Consider the following 15,906-nt stretch of genomic DNA (forward strand, 5'->3'; position numbering starts at 1 on the left):
TGTCTATTCATGTCTTTTGCCCATTTCTTCGCTGGATTCTTTGTTTTGTGGGTGTTGAGTTTGATAAGTTCTTTATAGATTTTGGATACTAACCCTTTATCTGATATGTCATTCGCAAATATCTTCTCCCATTCTGTCAGTTGCCTTTTAGTTTTGCTGATCATTTCCATTGCTGTGCAGAAGCTTTTTATTTTGATGAGGTCCCAGTAGTTCATTTTGGCATTTGTTTCCCTTGCCTCCAGAGACGTGTTGAGTAAGAAGTTGCTGCAGCCAAGATAAAAGATGTTTTTGACTGGTTTCTCCTGGAGGATTTTGATGGCTTCCTGTCTTACATGTAGGTCTTTCATCCTTTTGAGTTTATTTTTGTGTATGGTGTAAGAAAGTAGTCCAGGTTCAGTCTTCTTCAGGTTGCTATCCAGTTTTCCCAGCACCACTTGCTGGAGAGACTGTCTTTATTCCACTGGATATTCTTTCCTGCTTTGTCAAAGATTAGTTTGCCATACGTTTGTGGATCCATTCCTGGGTTGTATATTCTGCTCCACTGATCTGAGTGTCTGTTCTTATGCCAGTACCATACTGTCTTGATGATTACAGTTTTGTAGTATAGCTTGAAGTCCAGGACTGTGATGCCTCCTGCTATGGTTTTCTTTTTCAAGATCGCTTTGGCTATTCAGGGTCTTTGCTGTTTCCATACAAATTTTAGGATTATTTGTTCTAGCTCTGTGAAGAATGCTGGTGGTACTTTGATAGGGATTGCATTGAATATGTAGATTGCTTTGGGTACTATCGACATTTTAACAATATTTGTTCTTCCTATCCAGGAGCATGGAATCTTTTTCCATTTTTTGGTGTCTTCTTCAATTTCTTTCATAAGCTTTCTATAGTTTTCAGTGTATAGATTTTTCACCTCTCTGGTTAGATTTATTCCTAGGTATTTTATGGTTTTTGGTGCAATTTTGAATGGGATTGATTCCTTGATTTCTCCTTTTGTTGCTTCATTTTTGGTGAATAGGAATGCAACCGATTACTGTGCCTTGATTTTATATCCTGCAATTTTGCTGAATTCATGAATCAGTTCTAGCAGTTTTTTGGTGGAATCCTTTGGGTTTTCCATATATAATATCATGTCATCTATGAAGAGTGAAAGTTTGACCTCCTCCTGGCTTATTTGGATGCCTTTTATGTCTTTGTGCTGTCCCTTGCAGAGGCTAAGACTTCAGTACTATGTTGAATAACAGTGGCAAGAGTGGACATCCCTGTCTTGTTCCTGACCTTAGAGGGAAAGCTCTCAGTTTTTCCCCATTGAGGATGATATTAGCTTTGGGTCGTTCATATATGGCTTCTATGATCTCGAGGTATGATCCTTCTATCCCTACTTTCTTTTTTTTCCCTTTTTTTAAAAATGAAATTTATTGTCAAATTGGTTTCCATAAAACACCCAGTGCTCATCCCAACAGGTGCCCTCCTCAATGCCCATCACCCACTTTCCCCTCCCTCCCAACCCCCATCATCCCTCAGTTTATTCTCAGTTTTTAAGAGTATCTTATGATTAGGCTCCCTCCCTCTCTTTTTTTTCCCTTCCCCTCCCCCAAGGTCTTCTGTTAAGTTTCTTAGGATCCACATAAGAGTGAAAACATATGGTATCTGTCTTTCTCTGTATGACTTATGTCACTTAGCATAACACTCTCCTGTTCCATCCATGTTGCTACAAAAGGCTATATTTCATTCTTCTCATTGCCACATACTATTCCATTGTGTATGTAAACCACAATTTCTTTATCCATTCATCAGTTGGTGGACATTTACTCTCCTTCCATAATTTGGCTATTGTTGAAAGTGCTGCTATAAACATTGGGGTACAAGGGCCCCTATCCCTCAGGACTCCTGTATCCCTTGGGTAAATTTCTAGTAGTGCTATTACTGGGTCCTAGGGCAGATCTATTTTTAATTTTTTGAGGAACCTCCACACTGTTTTCCAGAGCGGCTGCACCAGTTTGCATTCCTATCAACAGGGTAAGAGGGTTCCCATTTCTCCACATCCACTCCACACCTATAGTCTCCTGTTTTATTCATTTTAGCCACTCTGACTGGTGAGAGGTATTATCTCAGTGTGGTTTTGATTTGTATTTCCCTGATGAGGCGTGACATTGAGCATCTTTTCATGTGCCTTTTGGCCATCTGGATGTCTTCTTTAGAGAAGTGCCTATTCATGTTTTCTGCCCATTTCTTCATTGGATTATTTGTTTTTCGGGTGTGTAGTTTGGTGAGTTCTTCATAGATTTTGGATACTAGCCCTTTGTCTGATATGTCATTTGCAAATATCTTTTCCCATTCTGTTGGCTGCCTTTTAGTTTTGTTGTTTCCTTTTCAGTGCAGAAGCTGTTTATCTTCATGAGGTCCCAAGAGTTCATTTTTGCTTTTAATTCCCTTGCTTTTGGAGATGTGTCAAGTAAGAAATTGCTGCAGCTGAGGTCAGAGAGGTTTTTTTTCCTGCTTTCTCCTCTAGGGTTTTGATGGTTTCCTGTCTCAGGTCCTTTATCCATTTTGAGTTTATTTTTGTGAGTGGTGTTAGAAAGTGGTCTAGTTTCATTCTTCTGCATGTTGCTGTCCAGTTCTCCCAGCACCATTTGTTAAAGAGACTGTCTTTTTTCCATTGGATATTCTTTCTTGCTTTGTCAAAGATGAGTTGGCCATACGTTTGTGTGTCTAGTTCTGGGGTTTCTATTCTATTCCATTGGTCTGTGTGTCTGTTTTTGTGCCAATACCGTGCTGTCTTGATGATTACAGTTTTGTAGTAAAGGCTAAAGTATGGGATTATGATGTCTCCTGCTTTGGTCTTCTTCAATATTACTTTGGCTATTCAGGGTCTTTTGTGGTTCCATACAAATCTTACGATTGCTTGTTCTAGCTTTGAGAAGAATGTTGGTGCAATTTTGGTTGTTGTTTGATTGTTGCATTGAATGTGTAGATAGCTTTGGGTAGTATTGACATTTTAACAATATTTATTCTTCCAAAGCATGAGCACGGAATGTTCTTCCATTTCTTTGTATGTTCTTCAATTTCCTTCATAAGCTTTCTATAGTTTTCAGCATACAGATCTTTTACATCTTTGGTTAGGTTTATTCCTAGGTATTTTATGCTTCTTGGTGCAATTGTGAATGGGATCAGTTTCTTTATTTGTCTTTCTGGTGCTTCATTGTTAGTGTATAAGAATGCAACTGATTTCTGTACATTGATTTTGTATCCTGCAACTTTGCTGAATTCCTGTATCAGTTCTAGCAGACTTTTGGTGGAGTCTATCGGATTTTCCATGTATAATATCATGTCATCTGCAAAAAGTGAAAGCTTGACTTCATCTTTGCCAGTTTTGATGCCTTTGATTTTGTTTTGTTGTCTGATTGCTGATGCTAGCACTTCCAACACTGTATTAAACAACAGTGGTGAGACTGGATATCCCTGTCGTGTTTCTGATCTCAGGGGGAAAGCTCTCAGTTTTTCCACATTGAGGATGATATTAGCTGTGGGCTTTTCATAAATGGCTTCTATGATGTTTAAGTATGTTCCTTCTATCCCGACTTTCTCAAGGGTTTTTATTAAGGAAGGATGCTAAATTTTGTCAAAGGCCTTTTCTGCATTGATTGAGAGGATCATATGGTTCTTATCTTTTCTTTTATTAATGTGATGTATCACATTGATTGATGTGCGAATGTTGAACCAGCCCTGCATCCCAGGAATGAATCCCACTTGATCATGGTGAATAATTCTTTTTATATGCTGTTGAATTCGATTTGCTAGTATCTTGTTGAGAATTTTTGCATCCATGTTCATCAAGGATATTGGCCTGTAGTTCTCTTTTTTTACTGGGTCTCTGTCTGGTTTAGGAATCTAAGTAATGCTGGCTTCATAGAATGAGTCTGGAAGTTTTCCTTCCCTTTCTATTTTTTGGAGCAGCTTCAGAAGGATAGGTATTATCTCTGCTTTAAATGTCTGGTAGAATTCCCCAGGGAAGCCGTCTGGTCCAGGACTCTTATTTGTTGGGAGATTTTTGATAACTGATTCAATTTCTTCACTGGTTATGGGTCTGTTCAAGTTTTCTATTTCATCCTGTTTGAGTTTTGGAAGTGTGTGGGTACTTAGGAATTTGTCCATTTCTTCCAGGTTGTCCAGTTTGTTGGCATATAATTTTTCATAGCATTCCGTGATAATTGCTTTTATTTCTGAGGGATTGGTTGTAATAATTCCATTTTCTTTCATGATTTTATCTATTTGGGTCATCTCCCTTTTCTCTTTTAGAAGCCTGGCTAGAGATTTATCAATTTTGTTCATTTTTTTTCAAAAAACCAACTCTGGTGTCATTTATCTGCTCTACAGTCTTTTTTAGATACTATATTGTTTATTTCTGTTCTGATCTTTATTATTTCTCTTCTTCTGCTGGGTTTGGGGTGTCTTTGCTGTTCTGCTTCTAGTTTCTTATGTGTGCTGTTAGTTTTTGAATTTTGGATTTTTCTTGTTTGTTGAGATAGGCCTGGATTGCGATGTATTTTCCTCTCAGAAGTACCTTTGCTGCATCCCAAAGCGTTTGAATTGTTGTATTTTCATCTTCATTTGTTTCCACATATTTTTAAATTTCTTCTCTAATTGCCTGGTTGACCCATTCATTCTTTAGTAGGGTGTTCTTTAACTCCATGCTTTTGGAGGTTTTCCAGACTTCTTCCTGTTATTGATTTCAAGTTTCATAGCACTGTGGTCTGAAAGTGTGCATGGTATGATCTCAATTTTTGTATACTTATGAAGTATATGAAGTATATACTTATGAAGTATGTGACCCAGTATGTGGTCTATCTTGGAGAATGTTCCATGGGCATTCGAGAAGAAAGTATATTCTGGTGCCCTAGGATGCAGAGTTTTGTATATACATCTGTCAAGTCCATCTGATCCAATGTATCATTCAGGGCCCTTGTTTCTTTATTGATCCTGTGTCTAGATGATCTATGCATTGTTGTTAGTGGGGTATTAAAGTCCCCTACAATTACCACATTCTTATCAATAAGATTGCTTATGTTTGTGATTAATTGTTTTACATATTTGACGGCTGCTGATATCAGTGCATAGATATTTATAATTGTTACCTCTTCCTGATGGATAGACCCTGTAATTATTATATAATGCCCTTCTTCATCTCTTGTTACAGGTTTTAATTTAAAGTCTATTTTGTCTGATCTAAGTATGGCTATTCCAGCTTTCCTTTGACTTCCAGTAGCATGATAGATAGTTTTCCATCCCCTCACTTTCAATCTGAAGGTGTCCTCAGGTCTAAAATGAGTCTCCTGTAGACAGCAAATAGATGGGTCTTGTTTTTTTATCCATTCTGATACCCTATGTCTTTTGGTTGGAGCATTTAGTCCATTTACATTCAGTGTTATTACTGAAAGATGTGGGTTTGGAGTCATTGTGATTTCTGTAGGTTTCATGCTTGTAGTGATGTCTCTGGTACTTTGCAGTCCTTGAACATTTCACTCACAGAATCCCCCTTAGGATCTCTTTTCAGATGGTTGATTGGTGATGAATCCCTTCAGTTTTTGTTTGTTTGGGAAAACCTTTATCTCTCCTATTCTGAATGACAGACTTGCTGGATAAAGGATTTTCAGCTGCATATTTTTTCTGTTCAGCACATTGAAGATTTCCTGCCATTCATTTCTTGCCTGCCAAGTTTCAGTAGATAGGTCTGCCACTACTCTTATATGTCTACCTTTGTAAGTTAGAGCCTGTTTATCCCTAGCTGCTTTCAGAATTTTCTCTTTACCCGTGTATTTTGCCAGTTTCACTATATGTCGTGCAGAAGATCGATTCAAGTTATGTGTGAAGGGAGTTCTCTGTGCCTCTTGGATTTCAATGCTTTTTCCCTTCCCCAGATCAGGGAAGTTCTCAGGTATGATTTGTTCAAGTGCACCTTCAGCCCCTTTCTCTCTCTCTCCTTCCTCTGGAATTCCTATGATATGGATATTGTTCTGTGTGATTGCACCACTTAGTTCTCTAATTCTCCCCTCATACTCCTGGATTGTTTTATCTCTCTTTTTCTCAACTTCCTCTTTTTCCATAATTTTACCTTCTAATTCAACTATTCTCTCCTCTGCTTCTTCAATCCTTGCTCTAACTGCCTCAAGTTTATTTTATACCTCATTTACAGCATTTTTTAGCTCCTCATGACTATTTCTTAGTTTCTTGATCTCTGTAGCAATAGATTCTCTGCTGTCCTCTATGCTTTTTTCAAGCTCAGTGATTAATTTTATGACTATTATTCTAAATTCTTGTTCTATTATATTACTTAAATCGTTTTCAATCAATTCATTAGCTGTCACTACTTCCTGGAGTTTCTTTTGAGGAGAATTCTTCCGTTTTGTCATTTTGGGTAGTCCCTGCAGTGGCGTGGAACTGCAGGGCACTTCCCCTGTGCTGTCCTGAGTAACTTGTGTTGGTGGGGGGCCACAGTCAGACCTGATGTCTGCCCCCAGCTCACCGCTGGGGCCAGTCAAACTGGTGTGTACCTTATCTTCCCTTCTCCCAGGGGCAGGACTCACTGTGGAGTGGTGTGGCCCTGTCTGGGCTACTTGCACACTGCCAGGCATGCGGTGCTGCTTCCATGGGATCTGGCCTAGGGCGTATTAGCCGGGTTGGATCCTTAAGGTGCACAGGGGTGGGAGAGGCAGGCTTAGCTCGCTTTGCCATCAGTGGTCCCCTGCAGGAGGGGACCTGCAGCACCGGAGGGAGGCAGGTCTAGAGGAGGGATGGATCCACAGAAGCACAGCATTGGGCGCTTGCACAGTGCAAGCAAGTTCAATGATGGGAACTGGCTCCCTTTGGAATTTCGGCTGGGGGATGGGAGAGGGAGATGATGCTTGCCAGTGCCTTTGTTCCACCAGCGAGCTGAGCTCTGTCTTCCAGGGCTCAACAACTCTCCCTCCCATTGTCCTTTCTCCCTCTCCACTCTCCGAGAGCAGAGCTATTGACTTTTAACATTCCAGATGTTAACTCCCCCTGGCTGTCAGAACTCATGAAGTCTGGTGCCTCCGCTTTTGCAAGCCAGACTTCAGGGGCTCTGCCTTGCCAGGCGGGCTGCCCTTCCACTGCCCCAGCTCCCTCCCACCAGTCTGTGTACCATGCACTGCGTCTCCTTCCTTGCTACCCTCTTCCATGGGCCTCTTGTCTACACTTGGCTCTGGAGTGTCTGTTCTGCTAGCCTTCTGCCAGTTTTCTGGGTTATTTATGCAGATGTGGGTGGAATCTAAGTGATCAGCAGGATGAGGTGAGCCCAGCATCCTCCTATGCCGCCATCTTCCCAGGTCTCCTATCCTTACTTTCTTAAGGGTTTTTATCAAGAAAGGATGCTGTATTTTGTCAAACGCTTCCTCTGTATCTATTGAGAGGATCATATGGTTCTTGTTCTTTCTTTTATTGATGTGATGAATCACATTTATTGTTTTGCGGATATGGAACCAGCCCTGCATTCCAGGTATAAATTCCGCTTGGTAGTGGTGAATAATTGTTTTAATGTATTGTTGGATCCGGTTGGCTAATATCTTGTTGAGGATTTTTGCATCCATGTTCATCAGGGAAAATGGTCTATAGTTCTCCTTTTCAGTGGGGTCTCTGGTTTTGGAATCAAGGTAATGCTGGCCTCAGAGAAAGTTTGGAAGTTTTCCTTCCATTTCTATTTTTTGGAACAGCTTCAAGAGAATAGGTGTTAACTCTTCCTTAAATGTTTGGTAGAATTCCCCTGGAAAGCCATCTGGCCCTGGACTCTTGTTTTTTGGGAAATTTTTGATTACTAATTTGATTTCTTTACTGGTTATGGGTCTGCTCAAATTTTCTATTTCTTCCTGTTTCAGTTTTCATAGTGTATATGTTTCTAGGGAAAAAAAAAATTGAATAAATGATGCTAGATCCTAGGTGTGTTTGGGTCTGCGTGTTGAAAGTGGCTTGTTCGATTAGAGAAAAAAGGGGGAAAAAAGAAATCATTTGAAAATTTGAAAAAATGAATACACTAAAGTAGACTAAAATGAAATGATAGAAGTAAAATAAAATTTGAACAAATTTACAAAAAAGCAAAAAATATAGTAGAAAAAATTCTAGAAAAATATTTTTAATTAAAACTGAAAATAAAAATGAAGTTTTTCTCTTTCTGTATTCAAGAAAAATAAAAGAAACAGAAGAGAGAAAAAATAAATAAAAATTAAAATTAAGAAAAGAAAGAAAATTGAATAGATGGACCAGATAACAACTGAAATATGACTGAAATTGCTTTATTTTCCCCTAGAAGTCAAACTATGAAGCGCTTTATAGTCCATAAACTAAGCAGGCGGTGAGACTTGTGTTCTTGAAGAGCAAGGTTGGCCCAGTTGGCTGGGGCTTAGTGTAATGGCTCTGTTCTCCACTAGATGGTGCTGCTAGCCTACTGGGATGCATTCTTGTGGTGCTGGTAGGTGCTTAGTAGCATGCGCTGGAGTAGTGAAAATGGCGACACCCAGCTACCCAGTCTCTAGTATTGGAACTCTATTCTCCCCAATCAGCAATTGTGTACCCGTCCTTCGTCTTCGGCTTCCGTCCACTCCCCGCTTCCACATTGTCTGTGACCAAGCCCCAGGAAGCACCTCCCTCCCTAGTTTTGTCTCAGATGCCACTACTTTCCCCGGCCCCCCACTTCTGAGGCACTGCAGCCTTGACCCATTCTTCCCTTTGCAGAGGGTCTCACCGAGCAATGGCCAGGTGCCAGCCACACCCAGGAGCGCTTGCAGGACCGTGCTTCTGCTGATACCCAGATACTGCGGCCACGTGCCAGCACGCCCCAGAAAAAGTTCGGGAGACAGTGTAGCAGCAGCATTTCACGGATTATGGAAAATCACAACACACATCTGACACCAGGCTTCACCCCCAATAACCTTGTTCCAGCACCAGCAAATGTGGCCATTCTCTGGGGTCTGCTGGGCCCAGGTGGCCTCACAGCCTCTATCAAATGTCCTTCCAGCAGTGGAACCGCTTCTCCCCATGTGGCCCGAGAACCTCTCACATGCTACTTTGCTGCTCCTGGGGATCCAGCCTTCCTACCAGAGCACCTCCAGGTATTGAGCTGCAGAGTTTCAGACTCTGCACACCCCCTGTTTACAGTCTTAATGGAATTTAAACCCTCTCCTTTCTCCTTTCTCCCTTCTCCCTTTTTAGCTCAGTCCCTGCAGCTGTTTCCCATTTTCCACTTTCTCTCCAGCTGCTTTTGGGGAGGCATGCTTTTCCTGTATTCTCCCACACCCCACCCCCCGCAGCTGTCTCCATCCTCTCTCCTCATGCAAAAGTGGCTCCCTGCCAGCCGCTGCTTCTCTTTCCTCAAATTCGTCTCTCTGTGCCATGTACCTGCTGAATTCTGTGGTTCAGGTTATGCAGATTGCTGTGTTAATCCTCAGACCCGTTTTCTAGGTGGGCAGGATGGTTTAGTGTTGGTCTGGCTGTGAGACACACAAAAAACTTCCATGCTGTTCCACCATCTTGGCTCCTCCCAAGTGTTCCACATATTTTAAATTGTCCCCTGAAGATTACAGAATAGGCCATGACTATCTTATTCATCCCCCATGTTTTCAAGATAAAAAAACTTGCAGGGTCTTTCTAGGAAATTGAGTACCAGAATACACACTGCTAGACTCCTGCTGTTGTCCAAGTCATTTCTATGACTTTAATGTAGGCACCAACAATCACCATTTTCATTACTTCTCTTGTTCTGTAATCCTCACACAGTGGAGAAGAATAGCTTGGCCAGCAATAAAAAAATGTATTGTCATATTAAATCAGTAAGGTCTTCAGAAAGACCTAGAAAACTGGTGGATATTATAGAAATTAATAGTCACATCTAGAGAGGTATCAGGATGGTTTAGTTGATTAGGCATCCAACTCTTGATTTGGGCTCAAGTCATGATCTCATGGTTCATGGGTTCAAGTCCCACATCAGGCTCCTCAATGACACTGAAGAGCCTGCTTGGGATTCTCTCTCTCTCTCTCTCTGCCCCTCCTGTGCTGGCTCTCACTGTCTCTCTCTGTCTCTCTCTCTCAAAAATAAATAAGTTTTAAAAACAGTTACATCTAGAATTATGATTTATTCATGTAAATTTTATTACCATGATCATGTTTATATGCTTGACAGAAATGCTATTAATAATGAAATTTTGAATTCACATACTGGCATTAATTTCCAGTTCCACCCTCCTTTACAGGAAGAGGATATAAGAAGAAATAAATTAGTTCCTTTGTTCCTGTTTCATCCCCAACAGAGAGAGCACTACTTTGCCGAGAGTGGAACCTAGGCCCAGATAACTGGTTATTGTGTCTCCAGAGCATGGGAGAGACAGATACCATAGACAAGACTAGAACTGGGGGATTCTCAGATGACTGTTCAAACTTCTTCACAATCAGTGGGAACCCAAACTCCCAAGGGCAAAAAGGGCTTTCAGGGCACCCCTAGATAACATGCCTTGCCTGCTAGCCCTACTACTGCCACAGAGATGAGGCTCTTAGCTGCAATACCTTGTGCAGAGAGTAATGCTGGCCATATCTTAGGATGGTAAGCTTGTGGAGGGGCAAAAGTTAACTCACCCAGTGCAACTCTAACCTTAGCCAGCTGAAGGAAGGGTGAGAATATAGCCACAGTATCTCAGGGAAGGGAGTTACTCAAAGCAATTTACCAGGATGTTATTGCTAGGATGTGTTATTTCTGGGGGAAAAAAGATGGTGGGTAGACTTCCCTCTAGGGCTTATGTGAAGCCATGGGTGACTAACATGGCCTTTGCTTACCCTATCCAAGATTCTTCTGCTCTGATGATGCAATGCTGGGATACTGCTCTTGCTGTGGCCTTTGATAATGTTTTTTTGCATTATGTGAGAATAGATCACTTTTTATTTACGGGAACCAAATTTCAGTGCTTCTCACCCATTGTTATATTGTGACATTACAGAAAATGTCAAATTTTAATTGCTTAAATTCCTACAATTCCTAGATCCTTGAATTTCTGAATGCTTCAAAGATGATAAAGGCTCATTACCTGAGATGCTAGTGTCTCAGTTTCTATAGACTTACAAATCAGGTATGAGCCAGGCCATGTCTTTCAGAATAGAAAGAGCAACTATTTGGAAGGTGCTATTGTCCTCGAATGGGACAAAATGCCCAGGAAAAGCACTGGTACCATAGAAGTGGTTCATTCATTTAATCCTTCATAGACTTTATAATTTTTGTCTTTCTTTTTAGCTTTTTTGGGGGAGTGGGAGTTTGTTTTATTTCATTTTGTTTTTGAAAATACACTGTATACAGGCACTGAGGTCCAGGTTCTATGGTTAAAAAAAAACCACAAAGACCATAATCACAGAGTTTGTAGGTTAGTGAGTAATAGAGTTTGGCGTGATACCTACTGTACCACTTTTAATGCATCTCTATGGAAATATAAACGAAGGTCACAGTTAAAGACTTTCAGAAGGAGAAAAGGTCAGAAAAAAATATATTGTAGGAAGTAACACCCAACACTGGAAATACCTTATATATCAGTAAAAATAGTGGCAGTGACGATCCAGGAAGGGATGGTAGCATGTGTAAATGTCTAAGAATAAAAGAATATGTATGGTATATGTGCTATCTCTCCATCGTTAATCTTATCCTGATTTTTCTCATTTTATCTATCATGATTGATTCATTTTCCTCTTTTTAAAATGTATATGTATTGAGCTCTATCATTTTCTTAATATCTGACTTATTTATGCAACATAATATTTGTGAATTGGATTCATATTGCTGACATAACTATAGTTGACTCTTTTCCACTGCTGGATGGTATTCCATTTTATGTATATACCACAAATGCATTTATTGATACTACTCTGGATGGACATTTGAGTCCTTTCTAGCTTTTGACTGCAATAAATAATCTTGCTATGAAGATTATTGTAGATATTTTGTACACACACAAGAATTTCTGGAAACTACTGGGTCATAGGGTATGTATATGTTCATCTTTAGCATATGCTGCTGAACAGTTATCTTTCCACTGAAGAAGCTGAGTTCCAGCAAGTTTAAATTGTTCATGGCTACATCCAGGAACAATAATAACAAGTACACATATTTTTGCCCATATTTGACTAGAAATTGTATGAGAAGAACAATTGTGGGAAGTAACGTGGTCCCAAATAGGCACAAAATGAGAGAAATACAAGGGTCTCTCCTCTCAAGGTCATCTCCCAGAAATATCTGATTAAACTTTGAAGAAGGCTATAAGTCATCTTGGTAAGGTAGAAAATCTCTTCCCTGCAGACAGTAGATCATTCTTTTTCCATAGCTGGGTCTAATGTGTAAAGTGATAGCAAGGAAGAAATGCTTATTTTTAATACTTATTTATTTATCTTAGAGAGAGAGAGGCCAGAGAGAGGGAGAGAATCCCAAGTAGGCTCTGTGCTGTCAGTGCAGAGCCGGATGCGGGGCTCGATCTTGTGAACCATGAGATCATGACCTGAGCCGATATCAAAACTCAGAGAGAGGCTTAACTGAGTGAGCCACCCAGGTGCCCCGAGAAATGCTTATTCTAAATTTTCTATTATTTTAGTTTACTTATGGTAAATAAACAATTAAATTAATGTCCAGGTTTCCTTCAGAATTGTTCTGCTTTTTCCCTTTCATAATTTTTTTTACCTTTTAGATATTTTTTGTTACTTTTATTTCCTCTCTCCTCTTCATGGCTAGCCTTAGTTTAGGTGAAAAAGCTGATATTACGGTGAAGTTTAAGGCTTAGCCCTACCACCTATCTGAGCAGGCAGGCAGACAGGGAGCCGAGAAGCGAGGGGACCAGTCTCCTACTTCCCTCATGTGCTCTCCACTTCATGAAGAAACTCCCCAGCTCAGGGCTTATCATAGACTGAGAAAGTCAACTTTCTTATGCATTCCACTCCCTTACCAACAAAGCAAAGCTACCTTCATCTCCTTTTTCCCCTTTTAATAATTCCTCCATGAACTTCTTTGTGGTATTTCTTAGTCTTTTTGATGTCCTCTGATTTCCTTTCAGAGATAGGACTTGAATTAGTTTAAGGACTACAAATTAATGTTAACAATTCAGGTTGGCCAAGGAGACCAAGGGGTGCATCAAAACTCTGTGTAGAAATATTTATTGTCCCATGCATCTGAGAAGAGAAGGGTAGAGGTAATTTAATATATTGAAAGAACAGGAATCATCTTGGACTAAATTGTTTATACTGTCTACGTTATTTTTTTTTATTCCTATGTATAATTAATGTACTGTGTTATATTAGTTTCAGGTGTACAATATAGTGATTCAACAATTCTATACATTACACAATGCTTTTCATGATAAGTGTACTCTTAATACCCATCACCTATTTCCCCATACCCCCCACTTACCTCCCTTCTGGTAACCACCAGTTTCTTCTCTATAGTTAAGAGTCTGCTTTTTTTATTGTTTGTTTATTTTTTCTTTGTTTGTTTGTATCTTAAATTTCACCTATGAGTGAAATCATAAGGTATTTTCCTTTCTCTGACTAATTTCACTTAGAATTATACCCTCTAGATCCATCCATGTTGTTGCAAATGGCAAGATTTCATTCTTTTTATGGCTGAGTAATATTCCATCATATATACATACCACATCTTCTATATCTGTTAATGTATCGATGGATACTTGGGTTGCTTCAATAGTTTGGCTATTGTAAATAATGCTGCAATAAACATAGGAGTGCATATATCTTTTTGAATTAGTGTTTTCAAATTCATTGGGTAACACTCAGTAGTGAATTTATTGGATGATAAGGTATATCTAATTCTTTGAGGAACCTCCATACTGTTTTCTATGGTGACTATGCCAGTTTGCATTCCCACCAATAGTGCATGAAGGTTCCTATGTATCCACATCCTCGTCAACACGTTGTTTCTTGTGCTTTTGATTTAAGCCATTCTGACAGGTGTGAGGTGATATATCATTGTGGTTTTAATTTACATTTACTGATAATTAGTGATGTGGATCATCTTTTCATGTGTCTGTTGGCAATCTGTATGTCTTCCTTGCAGAAATGTCTGTTCATGTCTTCTGTCCATTTTTAATAAGATGGTTTGTGGGGGGGGTTGGTTTTGAGCTATCCCTCAGTGCTCATAAGCTCCCAGGTAGTGAAGATTAGAGTGCTTGGTGGATTCAGAGTGCATCCTTCCCCATCCCTCATGGCCTTCACCTCCTTGGTTTCTCTTACTGTCTTACTGTGATAACAATATCCTTTCTTACTCCTACTGTCTACACTAGGATATGATCCAACTCTCCTCCTCTGGCTCATAGATCAACAGCTTCTGTGCTTGATCGGTCATCTTGCTTGCCATGGGCCCATATTTCTTTTTAATAGTGCTTTCTTCCATTCTGATTCTCATATCTGAAGTGCCCATTGCCTCCTGAAGGGAGTAACTCAAAGCTTTCACAGCCGTGTGTATGTCACATTCTGATATACTTTATGTTACTTTCTGTCCCTCTGCTATGCCCTTCCATTGAAGGCCATTCCTCCTTCCTCATCCATTTCATCATGGGCAAAGTGTACATCTTCTTTCTATTGTGGATGAACCCAGTCATTCATAGCATCAAGACCGACTGGATCCACTGAGCCATTATCAAGGTATTCTCTCTGAAATGGATGGAAATCCTGTGTGTTCCCAGTAACAAAGTGATTAGTTGTGACAAAATTTCAGGCCTTGTTCAGCTCTAACACCAGGCCCTCACCTAAATCTGAGAATCCCCTTTCTCATTTAGTTGTAAGAATTTAGTAAATGCATTCATTTTAATACTTTTCCCGGAGACAATCAGAAAATAAAAATCAGTCCTAGAAGAAAAAATAAGTAACTTTATAAAGAAAGTTGCAGAAGCAAGAGTAATTTTGGAACATCTCTGGCCCTTTCCTGTTTTATGAATGTGAATAATTGAGATTGTTCCGTACTGCTTGATACCTATTGAAGTGAGAGACTCCTTCCCATGAGAAGCACAAGTGCTAAGCGGCTTTCAAACAAGAATAGTAATCTCTATACATGAAATACACACCCTATGTACTCTGTTTCTCTCTTTCATCCTACTCTGCCTCCAACTAATGCTTGTACTGGAGTAGAACAGCAGCCAGATGGTACCTAGTCGTGTCAAAATGGGGCATTTGTCATTTGGAGACACTATACCTTTGGCCAAATAAGTGTCAATAAAGCCATCTTTGGCTTAAATAATTTTGCACAATTCTGCTTAAAAAGAGTGCTCTGCTAATATAATCCTCACCAAATTGCACACCCTGGGCCACTTAATATTATTAGTGTTTCCCATCCACTGTCAGGCCCTTCTTTTGACCTCCTAGACTCTTCACCTTCCTCCCTGTCACACCTTGCCACTCCACTCTGATGCTTATGCAGGCATGTGTAGTCCTCTTTCTTGTAGATACTTGCATGACTCTTTGTTCCACTTTGCTTGTATCAAAGATCTATCTAGATCTACAGGAGCTCTGCTCTTCCATGCTCTCTCTGTATGCAAATTCATTAATACTCAGGTCAATAACAAATGTGAAGTTTCCTTCAGCAGACGAACAAAGTTGTCAGCAAGGCACACTTTTAACTCCCTTCTGATCCTGAAACTTTAGAGAATCATCAGTTGTGCATTTAGAAGGACAGCTTGTATTCATCTCCATTCTGTGTTTGAATGAAGCCTGCATATTAATTTAATTAATTGATTAATTTACTTGTTGGTTGCAATACTTTCAGAGTCTTCATAGCTATATTCAGAATGGGAATGTGGGAAAGGACAAGGACCACTTCAAAGTCATTTGATTTCCAGAATCTAGGATCCATATAAATGGCTATTGACCAGG

Source organism: Felis catus, chromosome D1, assembly GCF_018350175.1.
Source record: "Felis catus isolate Fca126 chromosome D1, F.catus_Fca126_mat1.0, whole genome shotgun sequence".
NCBI lineage: Eukaryota > Metazoa > Chordata > Mammalia > Carnivora > Felidae > Felis > Felis catus.